At 31.8% G+C, this 16,558-nt stretch overlaps 1 protein-coding gene across 1 annotated transcript in view; it reads left to right on the forward strand.

Annotated features, from left to right (window-relative positions):
- Positions 1–16,558, forward strand: part of PCNX2 (pecanex 2) — a 413,266-nt gene that overhangs the window by 177,111 nt on the left and 219,597 nt on the right. The gene's annotated exons all lie outside the window — the stretch shown is intronic.

Here is a 16,558-nt window from a genome sequence, read left to right on the forward strand (position 1 = left end):
ACCCAAGAAATAAACAACAGTATGATTTTATTATCCTATCCCCAAATATTCTGGTCAAACTTAATAAAGGCTTCAGGTGAGGCAAGATAGACTTTTTTTTCTTTAAAATATTAATTTACGCGGGGCAGCTAGGTGGCACAGTGGATAAAGCGCTGGCCCTGGGGTCAGGAGTACCTGGGTTCAAATCTGGTCTCAGACATTTAATAATTACCTAGCTATGTGGCCTTGGGCAAGCCACTTAACCCCATTTGCCTTGCAAAAAAAAAACCCTAAAAAAAATATTAATTTGGGCCTTGATATTTGGATAGAAGGCATTTAATAAATCATCCATTCCATTCATCCATAACTTGGAGAATAGACTCTGTTTGAAAGGTGTGTTTGGGAGCTAGCTCTTTGTAATTCCAGAAACTTTCTATTCTATATTCTTCCATTCTCTAGAGAGAGGTTGCAATAAAGGAAACAAACTCTATACTTTCTATATCCTTGGGCTCAAGTTTACTGGACTGCTTTTACTTACACCAGTAGTAAGCAAGATTAATTTGTTAATTTTATGGCCAAGTTTTTGGCATGTAAGAGGGAAAAATCTTTATTATAGCACAAATAGGAAACTTCCAGAATATTTTGAAAACTGAAACAATAACTATAAGTATACCTGATAGAAATAGGGATCTAGGAGGCTTTTCAAAATGCTTTTACATGTAATCTTACTCTATCCTCAAAACTCTATGAAGTACACAATTCAATTAGCATTATTATTATTATCTTATGGAAGGAGAAATTGAGAAGCAAAGAAATTACTTGTCTTAAGTTACTTTGCCAGTTTATAGCAGAGCAGGCACAGAAAGTAAAGTCTTTTTTTAAATATTTCACCTACTATGATTCATTTAAATAAGTTTTTAGTAAGCTCTATAGCATAACAATACAATGTAATAAGGTATAATAAAATTATTACCAATTAACATTGTAATTAATAATAAAATTATAATTAATAATTAAAAATAATGAATACAATAATAAAACATTTATTTTCAAACAAAAAAAGAACATTCCATTTTTAATGTGATCACTAAGCCTGCTTTTTCTCTACCAGTGAATGTACATATAGTTTGGTAGAGGTTGCAGTGATATGAAGAATATTTTCAAGATGCTCTACTAATTTTTTGTTTTGTTTTTACTTTTTTGTGTTTTTCGTAAGGGGGAAAATATATACATACTTTCCAAAAGAGATGCCATGAACAGGGCATATTAGTGAAATGCCAAATATTTTTTCTTTAGGCAAGTATAGCTTATAAAAGTCCAACAAAAAACACTCAATTTTTTAAGTTGTGTATTTGATAACTTTATATATTCTATTTGCAAGTTTGCAGGCGCGATGTGTTGATATCAACTGAGAATGGAGTAGCAATATATTGAAATGCATTGGTGTTTTCTAAAATCTTGAAATCTATTTTCAAAATCCTATGACAAAATAGTAATTAATGCTGCATATTTTTCACTCTTTGTGTTGTTTTCTTCAAATAGTATTTCAAAATGAATTAAGTTATTGTTCTTAATCTAAGATTATCCCAATTTCAGTTTCATTTTGAATGCCATCGCTGTTTGAAACACATCATTTATTAGATGATTTTTGTCTTGCAAATTCATGTCCAGTTCATTTAAAAGAGCATTAATATCCAGAAATCAGACAACAGTCCTCATTTTCAAAAACAGGTGCAAGTTTTCCTAAGTCAATAAAACACTGTATTTCATTTCTGAAATCATCAAAGCATTTAAGAATATTATCTTTACTTAACCATCTTTTTACAGTAAATTACACAATGTCTCCAAAGATGGTTTCCAAAGTATTCAAAAATTATTGAAATTGATGATAGTTTAATGCTTTTAACCTTATAAAACACAATATTGTCCATTTTAAAAGTGGTTGCAATATTCTTGGTATATGATGCAGTGATGCTTCATGAAACGCTGATTACTGATCTTTTTTGCATTGCCTTCTATTAGTCTTATTAGCCCTTCCTTCTTTCCAATCATAGTTGTAACAATATCAGTGATTATACTAGATATATTGTCAATGGTTGAAGAAAATCTTGCTAATGTTGCTTTTACTCCACACAAATCAAGAGACTGAGTTGTGTCCTTCAGTGGAACTAGGGAAGCCAGTATGGTTAGTTGAGTCATGTCCATAGCATTAGCACTTTCATCCAAAGTTATGGAATAAAACTTGAAGATAAATTCCAAACTGATATATAAGATTTTTTTTTGTTTTACATGGAATTCCATGCAATTCATTATATTTTTGAATGCATTTGAATATAATGCATTTTCAAATTATATTCTGAAAATAGATACTACTTCTCTGCAAATCAAAGCACTTCATTATTAGTTTCAACAAAAAATAATCATCAGCCCTTTTTGTGAAATACTCTATATTTGTCTACTAATTTTCTTTTCCTTTTACCAGCTTCATTTTGTGATGCTAAAGAAACCAAACTGAAAAATAAATGAGAAAATTTAAATTACTGATTCTGAATTATTAGTTACTTATTAATATGTATTTACTTTATTGTTTTCATTTTAAAATTATTACTGAAAATATAAACTACAAAAATAGATTTTTAAAAGTTAAATGGGGGAGCAGCTAGGTGGCACAATGGATAGAGTACCGGGCCTGGAGTTAGGAGTACCTGAGTTCAAATCCAGCCTCAGACACTTAATAACTTAGCTGTGTGGCCTTGGGCAAGCCACTTAACCCCATTTGCCTTGCAAAATCCTAAAAAAAAAATTAAATGAAAGAAAATAAATACAACTATCTCACTAATGTAGACATTGATATAATATAACAAATACAATAATTTTATATTGCTTTTTTTTTTGCAAGGCATTGGGGTTAAATGACTTGCCCAAGGTCACACAGCTAGGTAATTATTAAGTGTCTGAGGCTGGATTTGAACTCACGTACTCCTGACTCCAGGGCTGGTGCTCTATCCACTGTGCCACCTAGCTGCCCCTTTATATTGCTTTAAAAAAAATTAAATATGTTTTAAAGCATATGCAATGATAAGTGGTCCATGGAAAAAAGTGATGTATTATCAAAGTGATCCATCAAATGATTTAGCTTGACCAGGCCTGTTCTAGAAAGAATCACACAATAGACAAGCCATTTCCTAAATTTTATGAACCTACACAAATGGATTTGTTATCTATTTATAAAATAAAACAAATGCATATGTGTTAATATGATGAGGTAACAAAACACAATTGGGCACTATCCTTTGAAATCAATAATTGCACAAAACAATAAACTGCTATACAACAGAAAATTTATATGTATACTTAAATACAGATTGCCGCATCATAAACACATAGAATGAACCAGAACTAACATTGTGCAGTATCAACTACAGATACTGGCCACGACCATCATTTGATCCATCTATTGTTGTTGCTTATCATCACTTCTCTGAGAAACTGTCAACAAGTGTCCCAAAGGAATGCCTTTTATAGATTGTAGGATTGCACTTGTTTACAGTCATGCCAGGTGAAATACATATAATATGTTAGTTTTTCACTATATATATATATATATATATATAAAAGGAAAAAATAATAACAACAAAATTGTTTTCTGATCACAATGAGCCACATAATGTTTTAAAATAACGATCCTAATTCCTATATGCCTATCTGTTGAAAAAAACAAAACAAAACAAAAATTCCAACAATCTGTGAGATTGCACAATGTTAGGTACATAAAAAACTTGAACCATGTTCGTTAAGGGTTGTGATGTTTCAGTCTTGGTTTATGTGCTCACTCATTTCTTCATTTTCTGGTTCCACAAGGCCACAGGCAGCCCACAGGCCAAGGATTGGATACATCTGCTCTATAGTAAGTATAGTAAATGAGATGGTATGGTGGATATTGTTAGACCTGGAGTCAGGAAAACTCAGCTTCATAAGTTAAACTCTGGCCTCAGATACTTAGCAGCTACGTGAACCAAGGCAAGTCACTAACCCTGTTTATGTCAGCTTCCTTATCTATCAAGCCACTCCATATCTTTGTCAAGAAAACTATTAAAAATGACTCAAAGACAGAACTCTATTTTATCCATACTCTGTGGATCGTGGGATCGCAGGATTTAAAGGAATTGAGATTTTATTTCATTAAGCTCACAACAAGTAGAGATATTATTATGTAATAGCAAGTACTCTTTCTAACATCCAGTAACTGTGACAATGGGCAAAACACATAGATTCCAAGAACTTCATCTGTAAAGTATGGATAATATTTGAACTGCCTACCTAAAAGTAGTATAGAGAAGAAGATGTTTTTGTAAACTCTCAAGTACAAAAAATGGATTCCCCAACTTGAGTATTAAAAGTCACATCATTAAAAAATAGAGGAGAAGGAAATTGAGACAACTAGGTGGGGAAGTGTGCTGGACTTGGAGTTAGGAAATCTGAATTCAAATCTAACCTTACCACTTATTAGTGGTAAGTGACCTTAGGCTAGCCTATCTGCCTCAAGTTTTCCCACTTATAAAACGATGATGATAATTATACCTACCTCCCAGGATTGTTGAGAGAAGCAAACTAAATGCTATTTGTAAAACATTTTTCAAACTTTAAATAATAAGTAGTACTTAGTTGTCTAGATCAGATAGGTACCTTTCACAAGAGACAACCATCAAATTAAAATAGAGTAGTTCAGTTTCATACAATTTCATATAATGTAAATGCTTTTACATAAACAAAATCTAATGACTTTTGGGAGGGGGGGTTTGCAAGATAATGGAGTTGTGACTTGCCCAAGATCATTCAGCTAAGTTAGTATTAAGTGTCTGAGGTCAAATTTGAACTCAGGTCCTGTGCTGTATCCACTGTGTCACCTAGCTACCCCATTTAATGACTTTAATAAAGTTTTGTCATATAAAATGTAATGGAACCAAAGCAAATATTTATGACCTCAATGGATATATATTAAAAGGACATGACAAATTTCTCAAAGAATTACACATTCTTAGGAACTATATGAAAGATTACTCCAATGACTATTAGCAAGAGAAATGCAGATTCAAAGAACTCTTTATTGTTTTGCCAAAAATTTGACAGTAAAGGAAAATGAACAATAATTGAGGAATTATGGAAAAGTTGTCACTCATATATTTCCAATCAAGTTTTGCGTTCAAGATAGAAATTTGGAATTATGATAACATATAATTAAAGCAGTCATATCCTTTGATCTGGAGATCCTAATGATGGGCACACATTCCCAAAAGTCAAAAACAAAAGGAAAAGTCTGACATACATTACAAAAATCACAAAAATGCTTTTTTTTATCAGTAAAGAATTAAAAATAAAGTAGACAACTTTCTATTGAGAAATATCTAAACAAGTTATGTTATACAAGTGTAATGGAATATTATTGGTGGATATAAAGCATTCAGAGAAGCAAGAGGAATGATGTGCAATGTATAATTAAGCATAACCAAGAATTTAATATGTATAATGAATATAATAATGTAAATAGAATGACCAAAAGAAAAAAAATGAATGCCCACTAAGCTTGGTCCTGGAGAAGAATTAGAAAATATAATTCCCTTCCTTCTTTGTAGAGATGGAATTATGGGGGGTTAGTTTCATAAATCATTGCATATTAACTTATTTGGTCGATATGTTTGATCAAAATGTCCCCTGTTGTTATTTATTACAATGAATGGATGAGTCTCTGGGTAGGGAATGAAAGAGGATATACTTGAAAACAAAGTGCTAGAAAAACAAAAGCTTAATGACTTTAAAAAACAAATTTAGAACACTATAGAAATGTCAATTGTTGTCGAAGGCAGTGTAAGACATTGTACCATCTCATCAGCATGTTTAGATGTAGTCAAGTGGAATGAAAAGGAGAAAAACAGAAGAACTTGTAGAGAGAAACACATACTGCACAAGAACAGAGAAGGAAAATCCAAGTCACCAGTCAGGAACTGAGAGCACTTCTCTCAGACAGTAACTGTTCTGGAGTTTGAAAAGGGAAAGAGCTTGATGGAAGCAGGAAACTCATTGAGCATATTGCTATTGTCACATTTGAAAGATACAGTGTAGCCTACTTGAGGAAAAATATTTTTTCCCCCAATAGGCAGAGATGCTCTGCCTAAATACTAAAGGTACCTACTGTTTGCATTTCTGCATTTTAACTGCTTCTCTGTTAATGGGATATCAGGAAAACGTCAAGATGAATCAGTGGATAGGATCATGGACTTCTTAGCATCAGAAAGACCTAAGTTTAAATTTGGCCTCAGACACTTGCTAACTGTGTGACCCAAGCAAGTCACTTGACTTCCATTTGCCTCAATTTCCTCATCTCTCAAATTGGAATAATAATAGCACCTGCCTCTCAGGGTTGTTTTGAGGATCAAATGTGCCTGTTACATAGTATATATTGCATAAATATTAACTATTATCATCATTTAATCTCTTTCAGTCTCAATTGCTCAATTTGTAAAATAGCAGCAACTCGATTACAAATCTCAAAAAGTTGTTATACAAATAAACTAAGATAACATATGTATAGTAATTTGCAAATCCTAAAAGGCTTTATCAATGTGAATTATTATTATTACTACTTCTATATAGCAATGGTGGTATTTCAGCAGTTAAGAGTGCCAGGCCTGGACTTAGGAGACTCATTTTCATGAGTTCAAAACTGACCTCAGACATGTACTAGCTATAGGACACAAGTCACTTAACCCTATTTGCCTCAGTTCTTCATCTGTATATTGAACTGGGGAAGGAAATAAAAATCACTCCAGTATCTTTAACATGAAAACCACAAATGGTGCCACTAAGGGTCACACACAACTGTAGGGCTCTCTTTACCACAGTGGTTCTAGTTGTGCATACTTTTCCTATATTGAATTGCAATTACTTGTATATCTTCACAAATTATTATTTAAAAATATTTCTGTGGGATTTTGTTGTATGTAGTCGCATCAAAATTCTCTTTATCACAGAGCAGTCATAAATGGGAATAGGCCAGGAAACTTTACAACAGGGTGAAAAAAAATAAAGGGACTGGCAGTGTTATTTAGCAGACTAATTCACCTCATCAAATTTACCTTACCTTCTTGTCCTAGTGGTTGTCTCAATCCAGTATGCTTTCCTTCCCACTAGGTGCTGGGAAAGGGTCTATAATCAAAATCTAGAGCAGATGTGTCCAATCCACAGTCCGCAGGTTGTATATGGTCTTCAAATCCATTCATGCGACTCACATCATGTAACCAAAAAATGTAGGAATGGGTAAATGCATGAGCCAATGTTGCAGCATCACAGACCAGCTTAACCTTTAACTAACATAGCTCTAATTTTTCATGTAACTATCATTGTGTGGTCTTACAGACTGCTGGAGTTTTTGTCTGTTTTCTTTTGTTGTTGTCTGTTTGTTTTTCATAAAATATATGCATAATAGGATCTTTATTGTAAAACATGATATAATAATTGCAACAGACAACTCTTGTTATTTTTTTATTTTATGCACTGAAAAATTAACATAAATTTATATATAATTTACATGATATGGTTGTAATGAGTGCAATCCTACAATCTATATATAATGTGTTCTCTAGAGGTATTTATTGACAACTCAGAAAAGTGATGATAAGCAACAACAATAAAGGTATCATATCATGGTTGTTACTACTATCTTTAGATGATAAGTTACAGGAAAGGTAGGAGGAAAGGCACCAGTACTTCAAGGAAAAAATAATTACAAGCAAAACAACACTGTTCAATGTTAGTTCTGGCTTATTCCATGAATTTGTGATGTGTCAATCTGTATAAAATGTGCTCTTGGACATGGTACATTGTTTTGTGCAATTGCCGATTACAAAGGATAGTATTCAATTGTGTTTTACTATTCATCATGTTATAATCTAAGTATTTGCTTTATTTTATAGATAATAAATCAGTTTGTGTGGATTCATGAAATTTAGATGAGACCTATCTATTGTACACTTCCTTCAAGCACAAGTTTAGTCATCTTAAATGATTTCATGGACCACTTGGCAAAATTTCACTTTTCCATAGGCAGTTTATCATTGTATATATTTAAAAAATATATTTAAAATTGTTTTGAACTGTATAAAATTACTGTATTTACTTTTTCTTATTATACAATATGTCTACATTAGTGAGATATTTGTGTTTCTTTTGCTCATTTAACTTAAAAATCTATTTCTCCATTTGTAATATATTGTTAGTAATAATTTTACTATTACATTTTAATTTTATAATAAATTTTAAATATAAAATTTTTGAATTTAAAATGAAAATAATAAAACATAGTAATAAGTAATAATTCAGAATAAGTAATTAAAAATTTCTCATTTACTTTTTAGCATGGCTTCTTCAGCATCTCAAAATGAAATTGATAAGTGAAAAGAAAATTAGTTGATGAAAATAGAGCATTTCACAAAAAATAGACTGCTGACTATTTTATATTGAATCTAATAATAAATTATTTGGTGTGATATGCAGAGAAGTAGTATCCATTTTTAAAGACAACAATTTGAAAAGGCATTATATTCAAATGCATTCAAAATGTAATTAATTGCAAGAAAGAACTATAAACAAAAAATTAGATCTGAAATAAAAATCTTGCATTTCAACAGTTATTTTGAAAAATGACTTCTCAAACTGATTCATTAGCCCAGGCAAGTTGTGTCATAGTAAATTTAACTGCTAAAAACTCAAAGCCATTTAATGATGGTGAATTTATTAACAAAATGTCTTGAAAGTGTAACAGACATCATTGTTTCTGGAAAAAAATCTGATTTTTTTAAAAAATAAGTTTATCACACCAAACAATTTCTAGGTGCATTGAAGATATAGTGGAATCCATTGATAAATGTTTGGAATTTCAGAGATCTATTTTCAAGTTTTATTCCTTAGCTTTGGATCAACGTCCTGATGCTATGGACATGGTTCAACTTTCCATATTTATTCAAAATATTGATAATGAATTAATATGAATGAAGGATGAAATAAGTCTGTTGATTCATATGAAAGATTAAAAGCAACATTATGAAGATTTTCTTTAGCCACTGACAACATATCTAATATAGCCATTGATGATGAGCCAGTTATAATTGATAAGCAGGAAGGACTAGTAAGACTAATAGAAGAAAATGAAAAACATCAGAAATCTGCATTTCATGAAGTATTGGTATATCATATATCAAGAAAATTTGTGTCCAATGACTTTAAAAATGGACAATATTATGAACATTATCATTAAAACAATAAATTTCATAAGATCAAAAGCATTAAACCATCACAAATCTTAAGAGTTTTTAAATACTTTGTAAACTAACTATTGAGGCAGATTTACTTTTTTTTGACCATCTCAGATTAAGATCAATATCTGAATTCACTTTAAAGTACTCTCTAAACAAAGCAATGTAAGCAGTGAAAAATATGTAATATCAACTATTTTTTCCCAGGATTTTGAGAATAAATTTTAAGATTTTAGAAAACACCAATTCCATTTCAGTGTATTTGCTACTTGAAGGCAGCTAGGTGGTACAGTAGATAGAGTACCAGCCCTGGAGTCAGGAGGACCTGAGTTCTAATCTGACCTTGGACACCTAATAATTACCTAGCTGTGTGATCTTGGGCAAGTCACTTAACCCCATTGCCTTGCAAAGAAACCCCCGACAAAATAAAAGTATATTTTGCTACTCCATTCTCAGTTGATCTGTTGCCTTATAAACTTGTAAATAGAATGCATAAGGTTGCATCAGATGTGGAACTGAAAGAAAAATTTATTTGTGTCTTTATTGGACTTTTATAAGTTGCATGTGTCTAAAGAAAACTATCTGGAATTTAATGAAAATATTCTATTCATGATTTTCTCTTTTGGGAAAATACATTTGCAAGCATTTTTTTCCCATATGATGCAAACTAAAAATAAGAATAGGCCAAAATTTTGGGTGAGCACCTTGAAAATATTCTTCACATCACTACAACCACTATCAAACCAGATATAGATGCACTGATATAGAAAAAGCCAGCTCAGTATTCACATAAAAATATGTTCTTTTTTGTATAAAAAGCAAATGTTTTATTATTATATTCATTTTTATTGTTATACTTTATTATATTTTATTATACTTTATCACATTATAGAATAAAAGACTTTTTATCATCCTAAAGTCAGTACTTGTTAGAGGTGGGTCTTGAAATATGCCTTTGTGATTCTGAACCTGGCTTACCAACTTCACATTGTGCTGCTTCTGCTCTGGCCATAAATCTCGTCTTCCCCTACCTGGAGTTTTAGACTCCCATCTTGGGAGCTACTCAGGTAAGCTTTTTCCTTATCACAGGAATGAAGCATCCACATTCTTTCTAGTCCACCAGCTTCAAATATGCTGTTTTGCTCAACCTCTTCCAACCTTTTTTGCCCTCTATGTGTTGTCTCCCCCCACAAAATACAAACTCCATGTGAGTAGGGTATGTCTTGTTTGTATTTGTATTACCAGTTCTGAGAACAGGGTTGAATATTTAATAAGTGCTTACTAGTTAAACTATCAAACTCACTAATCTTTATCACTATATCTATCTATCATCTATCCAGCTTATTAATCTCTATTCCTACCTATATTGCCTTTCTGTGAATATACATATGTTGATTTGCCCTTACTGATAAATATGAGTACCAGAACTACTCATATACTGCCTATAACAAACCAATTACCCTTAACAATGTGAGAATTAGGCCCAACATGCATTTATTATAAAAATCTCAATTTACTAGAGGTCAATAGAGATACTATGAAGGACTTAGATCTTATAATCTAGCCTTATAAATTTGTTTAAATATTTTTGTATCTACCTCCATTCCTTAATCATAGGAGTTCTACAAAGTTCTTCCCTTGTCTCTTTTGTCTACACTTTCTCTTTTGGTGAACTAATCTGCTCCCATGTTTTCTCTATCATCTCTACCCTGAGAACCAAAATCTATACCTTCAACCTTAACCTGTCTCATGAGCAACAGACTAGACTTTCATATATCTGTTGGATAGTATAACTGTGTATATTCATCACTTCTCTTCCTTTCTTTTCCCTTCACTTTCCTTCCCTTCCTTTCCCATCCAGAGAACCATTACAGCAAAGAATAAAAATGATGTCAAAAAAATCAATTCTTCAAAACAAATATGAAACAATTCCTACATGAGAAGTAGTGTTCCTCCCATTTCATTCCTACCTATCTATCTATCTATCATCTATCTGTATGTATATGTATATACATACATATCAGCATAGTGTGATATCAGAATACCATGCCTCTTTAAATGCAGAAATCAAAATTGATTCAATAAACCAAAAATAAGTAATCAACATATTCCCCACTGAATCCTAAGAAAGTAAATTAAAGTATATATAAAATATATTTTATATATATATATATATATATATATATATAATTTTTGCAGTTCAGCACTTTACCTGCCTGACCAGCATATATATATATATATATATATATATATATATATATATATATATATATATATATATATATATGTATACTCTTTAGGCATGTGCCTCCCTGTTTATTTAAAAGACTGACTGGGGGCGGCTAGGTGGCACAGTGGGTAGAGCACTAGCCCTGGAGTCAGGAGTACCTGAGTTCAAATCCGGCCTCAGACACTTAATAATTACCTAGCCATGTGACCATGTGACCTTGGGCAAGCCACTTAACCCCATTGCCTTATGAAAACTTTAAAAAAAAGTCAAAAAAATAAATGGCTGTAGGGAGAAATAAACCAATATTTATAGTTTAAGCTAGAACAATGGGCCAAATCCAATAAATTGAAATTTAATAATAATATATGAAAAGTGCTTTCCTTGAGTTAAAAAAAAATCAACTACACAAGTACAAAAAAGGAAAAGGTAGATGACAATTATAGGTGGTTTTGTTGGATTGCAATCTCAAGATACATTAAGAAATGGCAGCCAAAAAACTTAATATATTGTGCCGAATTAATAATAGAAGCATAATCCCAAGAGTGAAAGATGTTAAAGATCCAGCCTGGTTAGATAGTATCTGGAGTTTGGTGAGATACCTATTTTTAGGAAAGAGATTCACCAGCTGGATCAAGTTTAGAAGAAAGAAACCAAGACAATTAAGAGACTTAAATTTTTGAGGTTATTTGAGATATTTATCCTGAGGAAAAGAAACATTAGCAATCTTCAAGCATTTGAAAGGTAATCAATGAATCAATCAATATTTATTAAGCACCTACCTAGGCATTGCACTAATTACTGGGGGGGATACAAAAAGCAGCAAGACAATCCCTGTCCTCACATAACTTGCAATTTAATGGAGGAAACAACATGCAAATAATATACATACTCACAGATCAAGTCATCTATAGGAAAAGTTGGAAATAACTAACAAAAGGAAAGTAATAGAATTAAGAGAAGTTGGATCTAATAGAAGAGGTATTAACTTAGTTTTCCATAGACCCAGGAACTAGAATTAGAGGTCATTTATGTAGGCTGCAGATGGGAAAATTTCAACTCTATATAAGGAGATATTTCTTCGCATTTCATGTACATCATTCTAGAAGTGGAATGGGCTATTGTTAGAAGATAATAGATTCTCCACTATCGGAAGTCTATGTTGGAAGAATGAATTGCATTAAAAGATCACTTAGATTTCTCCTAGGCTGAAACGCTGAGTCATTCCAGGATGTGTATCTTTATTTTGTTTGTATTATTTATGTGTCCAGGAATGGAGAGGGGTTGGTTTTTGTCCATTACACATGGTCGTATTCGTGATTTGTGCATTTAGGAGTCAGCTGCATAGAAATGTTACTTGAAACTGTAAGAGCATGTGAATTCTCTGCTAAAAAGAGGATAAAGAGAAATTAAAATGCTATATATTCTGGGCTTTGGGGAGCTTCCACAGTTAGAAAGCAGAAAGACAAAAAGATCTCATGAAGCTTACAGAGGTAAGAAGGAGAATGAGGTATTTTGCTGGAGGTCAAAGCTGAAGAGGTTTAATTAAGTTGAAGAAAGAGATCAAATTATGTCACATGCCCAAAGAGAGATAAAAATGAAGATTAAGAACAAGGCTGGTAATTGAATATATAGGGTGCAATGATGGTTTTGTGCACTCTATGTATTTTTTAATTCTCACCTTTCTCCCCAAATTAGTATGCAATGACTAATATGAAGAAGACATAGCACATGTTTACAGTGCCTGTGTTTTGACCTGGTATGTCTATGTACTTGCAGGTGATGATTGACAATAAAATCTAATTATTTCAGTCTGAAAATATATTTTATAGGCATGACCATTTTGTAAAACCATTCCTATGTCCACATGAACCCAGTTTTAAAAAGTGTATAGGGAGGTTGTAATTATGGGCAAGAAATATAGTATAGTGGAAAGAGTACTAACTCTGAACTCACAAAACCTGAATTCAAATCAATATTTATAAATAGGATGAAATTGGGTATCACTCAACCTTCCTTGGTCTCAGTTTCTTCATTTGTAAAAACTAGATGACTTCTCAGTACTCTTCCAAGAGCTCTAGTTTGATAAACCTAGATAAATATATGCATATATTTATATTACTTATTTGTGTGAGACAGAATTGAAGTTGAGAATGATCCAAAGAACAATAGAGTAGATACATAGTTAATGTGATTACTGTCTAGCATGTTAAAAACAAGGACTTATAAGGAAAAAGGAGTGTAAAGAGCATCACTAGAGAGATCCACAATTGAAAAAGTAGCTGAGTGGTGAGAGTAAAAGATCACCGATGTACTCCACTGGCAGCCTCATGTCATAAGAACATGAAGGTTCCAAGTACATATAGCGGCCACATATAATGAGCTTGTGGAAAAACATGAACTGGAGTTTTATAGGACAAGCAGATACAGATTTATGTATTTGGAAGGAATACCCAAATTGATGAACAATTTAATTGTAAATACACAGAGACATATATATGTATATAAGTGTATGGGTATATATGAACATGTGCAATATACATACATGTTTATTGTGTAATTGTGTGTATTATATTCTATTCTGAATTATAATTTTTGTGTTTTTCCTATTGCTAAGATTACTTACTTCTTGAAAGCAGTGATTATATTTAATTGATCTTTGTAACTACCTCTAATGCTTAGCATATGGGTGCCTGGCACATGCCTTACAAAGCATGGTTTCTTAATAAATATTTATAATTTAATGAATGAAAGAAAAATTCAAAAAAATTTCAATATAGCATCTCTCTGGCATTATTCTATCAATTTCTACTCACAATGATAGTCTGAGATACTCAGGATATAGTCCTAAAAAAAACCTTGTGGAATTGGGGAGCTGAGGCAACTAGGTGGCATGGTAGATAAGAGACTGGGTCAAAAATCATGAAGACCTAAATTCAAATCCAACCTCAGATACTACCTGTGTGACTGAACAAATGAAATCTCTATCTAAAAAAATGGAGATAATTTTAGCACCTACTTTCCAGAATTATTGTGAGGAAAGAATGAGATAAGTTTGTTGAATGATTAATAGATAGTAATCACTGGATATATGCTTGCCTTTTTTCCTTCCTTCTAGTTCAAAAGTTGGTACAAAAAACATATTCCCCTCCAAGCTCTGTGGCACATTCTCCCACAAATATACATGTTATATAAGAAAAATGGAAAAAGTAGGCTCAGTCTTGAAGTACAGAGATGGTAAATCAAACATATAGCATTTATGTGTCAAAACAATAGCTAACAGCTCTAGGTTACTATAAGTCTTTTCCTCTCTTTGTGGAGTACTCATAAAGTTACTCTTCAATAGAGTCCTATACCGTATTTCTCTGTTTCTGAAGCTGCTTGTTCTATTGATCCAGTCTTTCTGATGACATGTCAGTGGGTAGAGGAGTGTAACATTCCCTCTAGACTCAGTTTCCCCTTCTTGATTTCTCCTTTCCAGTAGAAGTGCAAAGGTCTGACTCCTCCAGATGCTCCTAAGCCTGAAAACTCTCAAAAGCTTAACTATTTCATTGCTAATCTAATCTTATTTCTTAAATCTCATACTCTTATCATCCATAGCAACACAAAACAAATCTGATTCTCCTTGAACAATCACAAAATTTCTTGGTGGTTCTTCTACTTTCATTCAATTATGATGAAGGACTTATTCACCCTAATTTATCTTTTTTGATTGATTGATTTAACTGAGAAGTTAGGGATCTCTATGTTTATATGAATTGGAGTGGGTCTTTAGTTCTCATATTAAATCTTATTTTCGCTTTTTATTTTTTTACTACATTTATTTCTCCTTAATGCCTCAGTTCCTATTGAAACTTACCTGATAAAATTAAAGACATTTCAAGACCAACCAAATGCCAACCATAGACATCTAACAGGGTACCTATCACTTCCCTTTTTCTCTACTGAAATGAAGGGGAATATTTATTACAATTCATTAGAGTTCAGCTATATTTTAGCATTGTTACTGTTTACATTGTCTTGGTCATTTTGTAAATTTATCTATCTCTAAGATTTATAAATTAGCAATGTTTTTTTTTACTCCACATATCTTCATATAAATCTTCTTATTTCTCTGGATTCTTCATATTCATTATCTGATATAGTATATAACTATTTCATGACATTCAAAATATACAAATTGCTCAGCCATTACCAACTTTGTTTCAAGTTATTTACTTGTGCAAAGAGTGTTGGTATGAATATTTTATTAAGAGGATGTCTAACATTGTTCTTGGATTAAGAAAATTAGGAAAGTAAGCTTACCCCTTTTCTAAATTTCATTTTTAACACATTTTTATTGACTCATTAATTTATTTTCTAAGTTAATTGCATAATTTTCTATTATGGAGATAAATTGCCTATACAAATTTAGAAAATCTTGTTTATATGTAAACTGGCATGGACCTATCAACATGACTTTTACTGGGCATATTTCAATTTATAACTTAATTTAGCCTTGCAGATAAAATATTCATATACTAGCTCAATATAAAATTCAACAACTTGCCAAAGACCTAACTGATCTTTCCACATATCTTAATAAGTAACATCTAGATAAAGCCCCAAAAGTTTGCAAAGCACTTTATACTATTACATTTGATCTTTACCCTTCAACCCTGAAAGACAGGGATTATAGACATTATTATCCCCTTTTCCAGAGTGGGGGGAAATGGAGTTTTAATGAAGATGAGTGTTTTATCTGTGGTCACCTATCTAGGAAATAGCAAAGGTGAAATGAATATGAATAGGTAGCCTTATACCTCCTGTGCCATGCTACCTTTCTTATCCTGCTCAAACAGTATGCATAAATACATATAATCATATATTATGTATTATATTATTTAGCAAATATTAATGTTATATCATCACATTTGTATATATCATATAGTGTATTATATGTCATAATATGTGCATATATAGTTATATATGTTTATGTATATCTATTCATATATATATATATATATATATATATATATATATATATATACATACATACATTCAG

This window comes from Macrotis lagotis, chromosome 2, assembly GCF_037893015.1.
Source record: "Macrotis lagotis isolate mMagLag1 chromosome 2, bilby.v1.9.chrom.fasta, whole genome shotgun sequence".
Taxonomy (NCBI): Eukaryota; Metazoa; Chordata; class Mammalia; order Peramelemorphia; family Peramelidae; genus Macrotis; species Macrotis lagotis.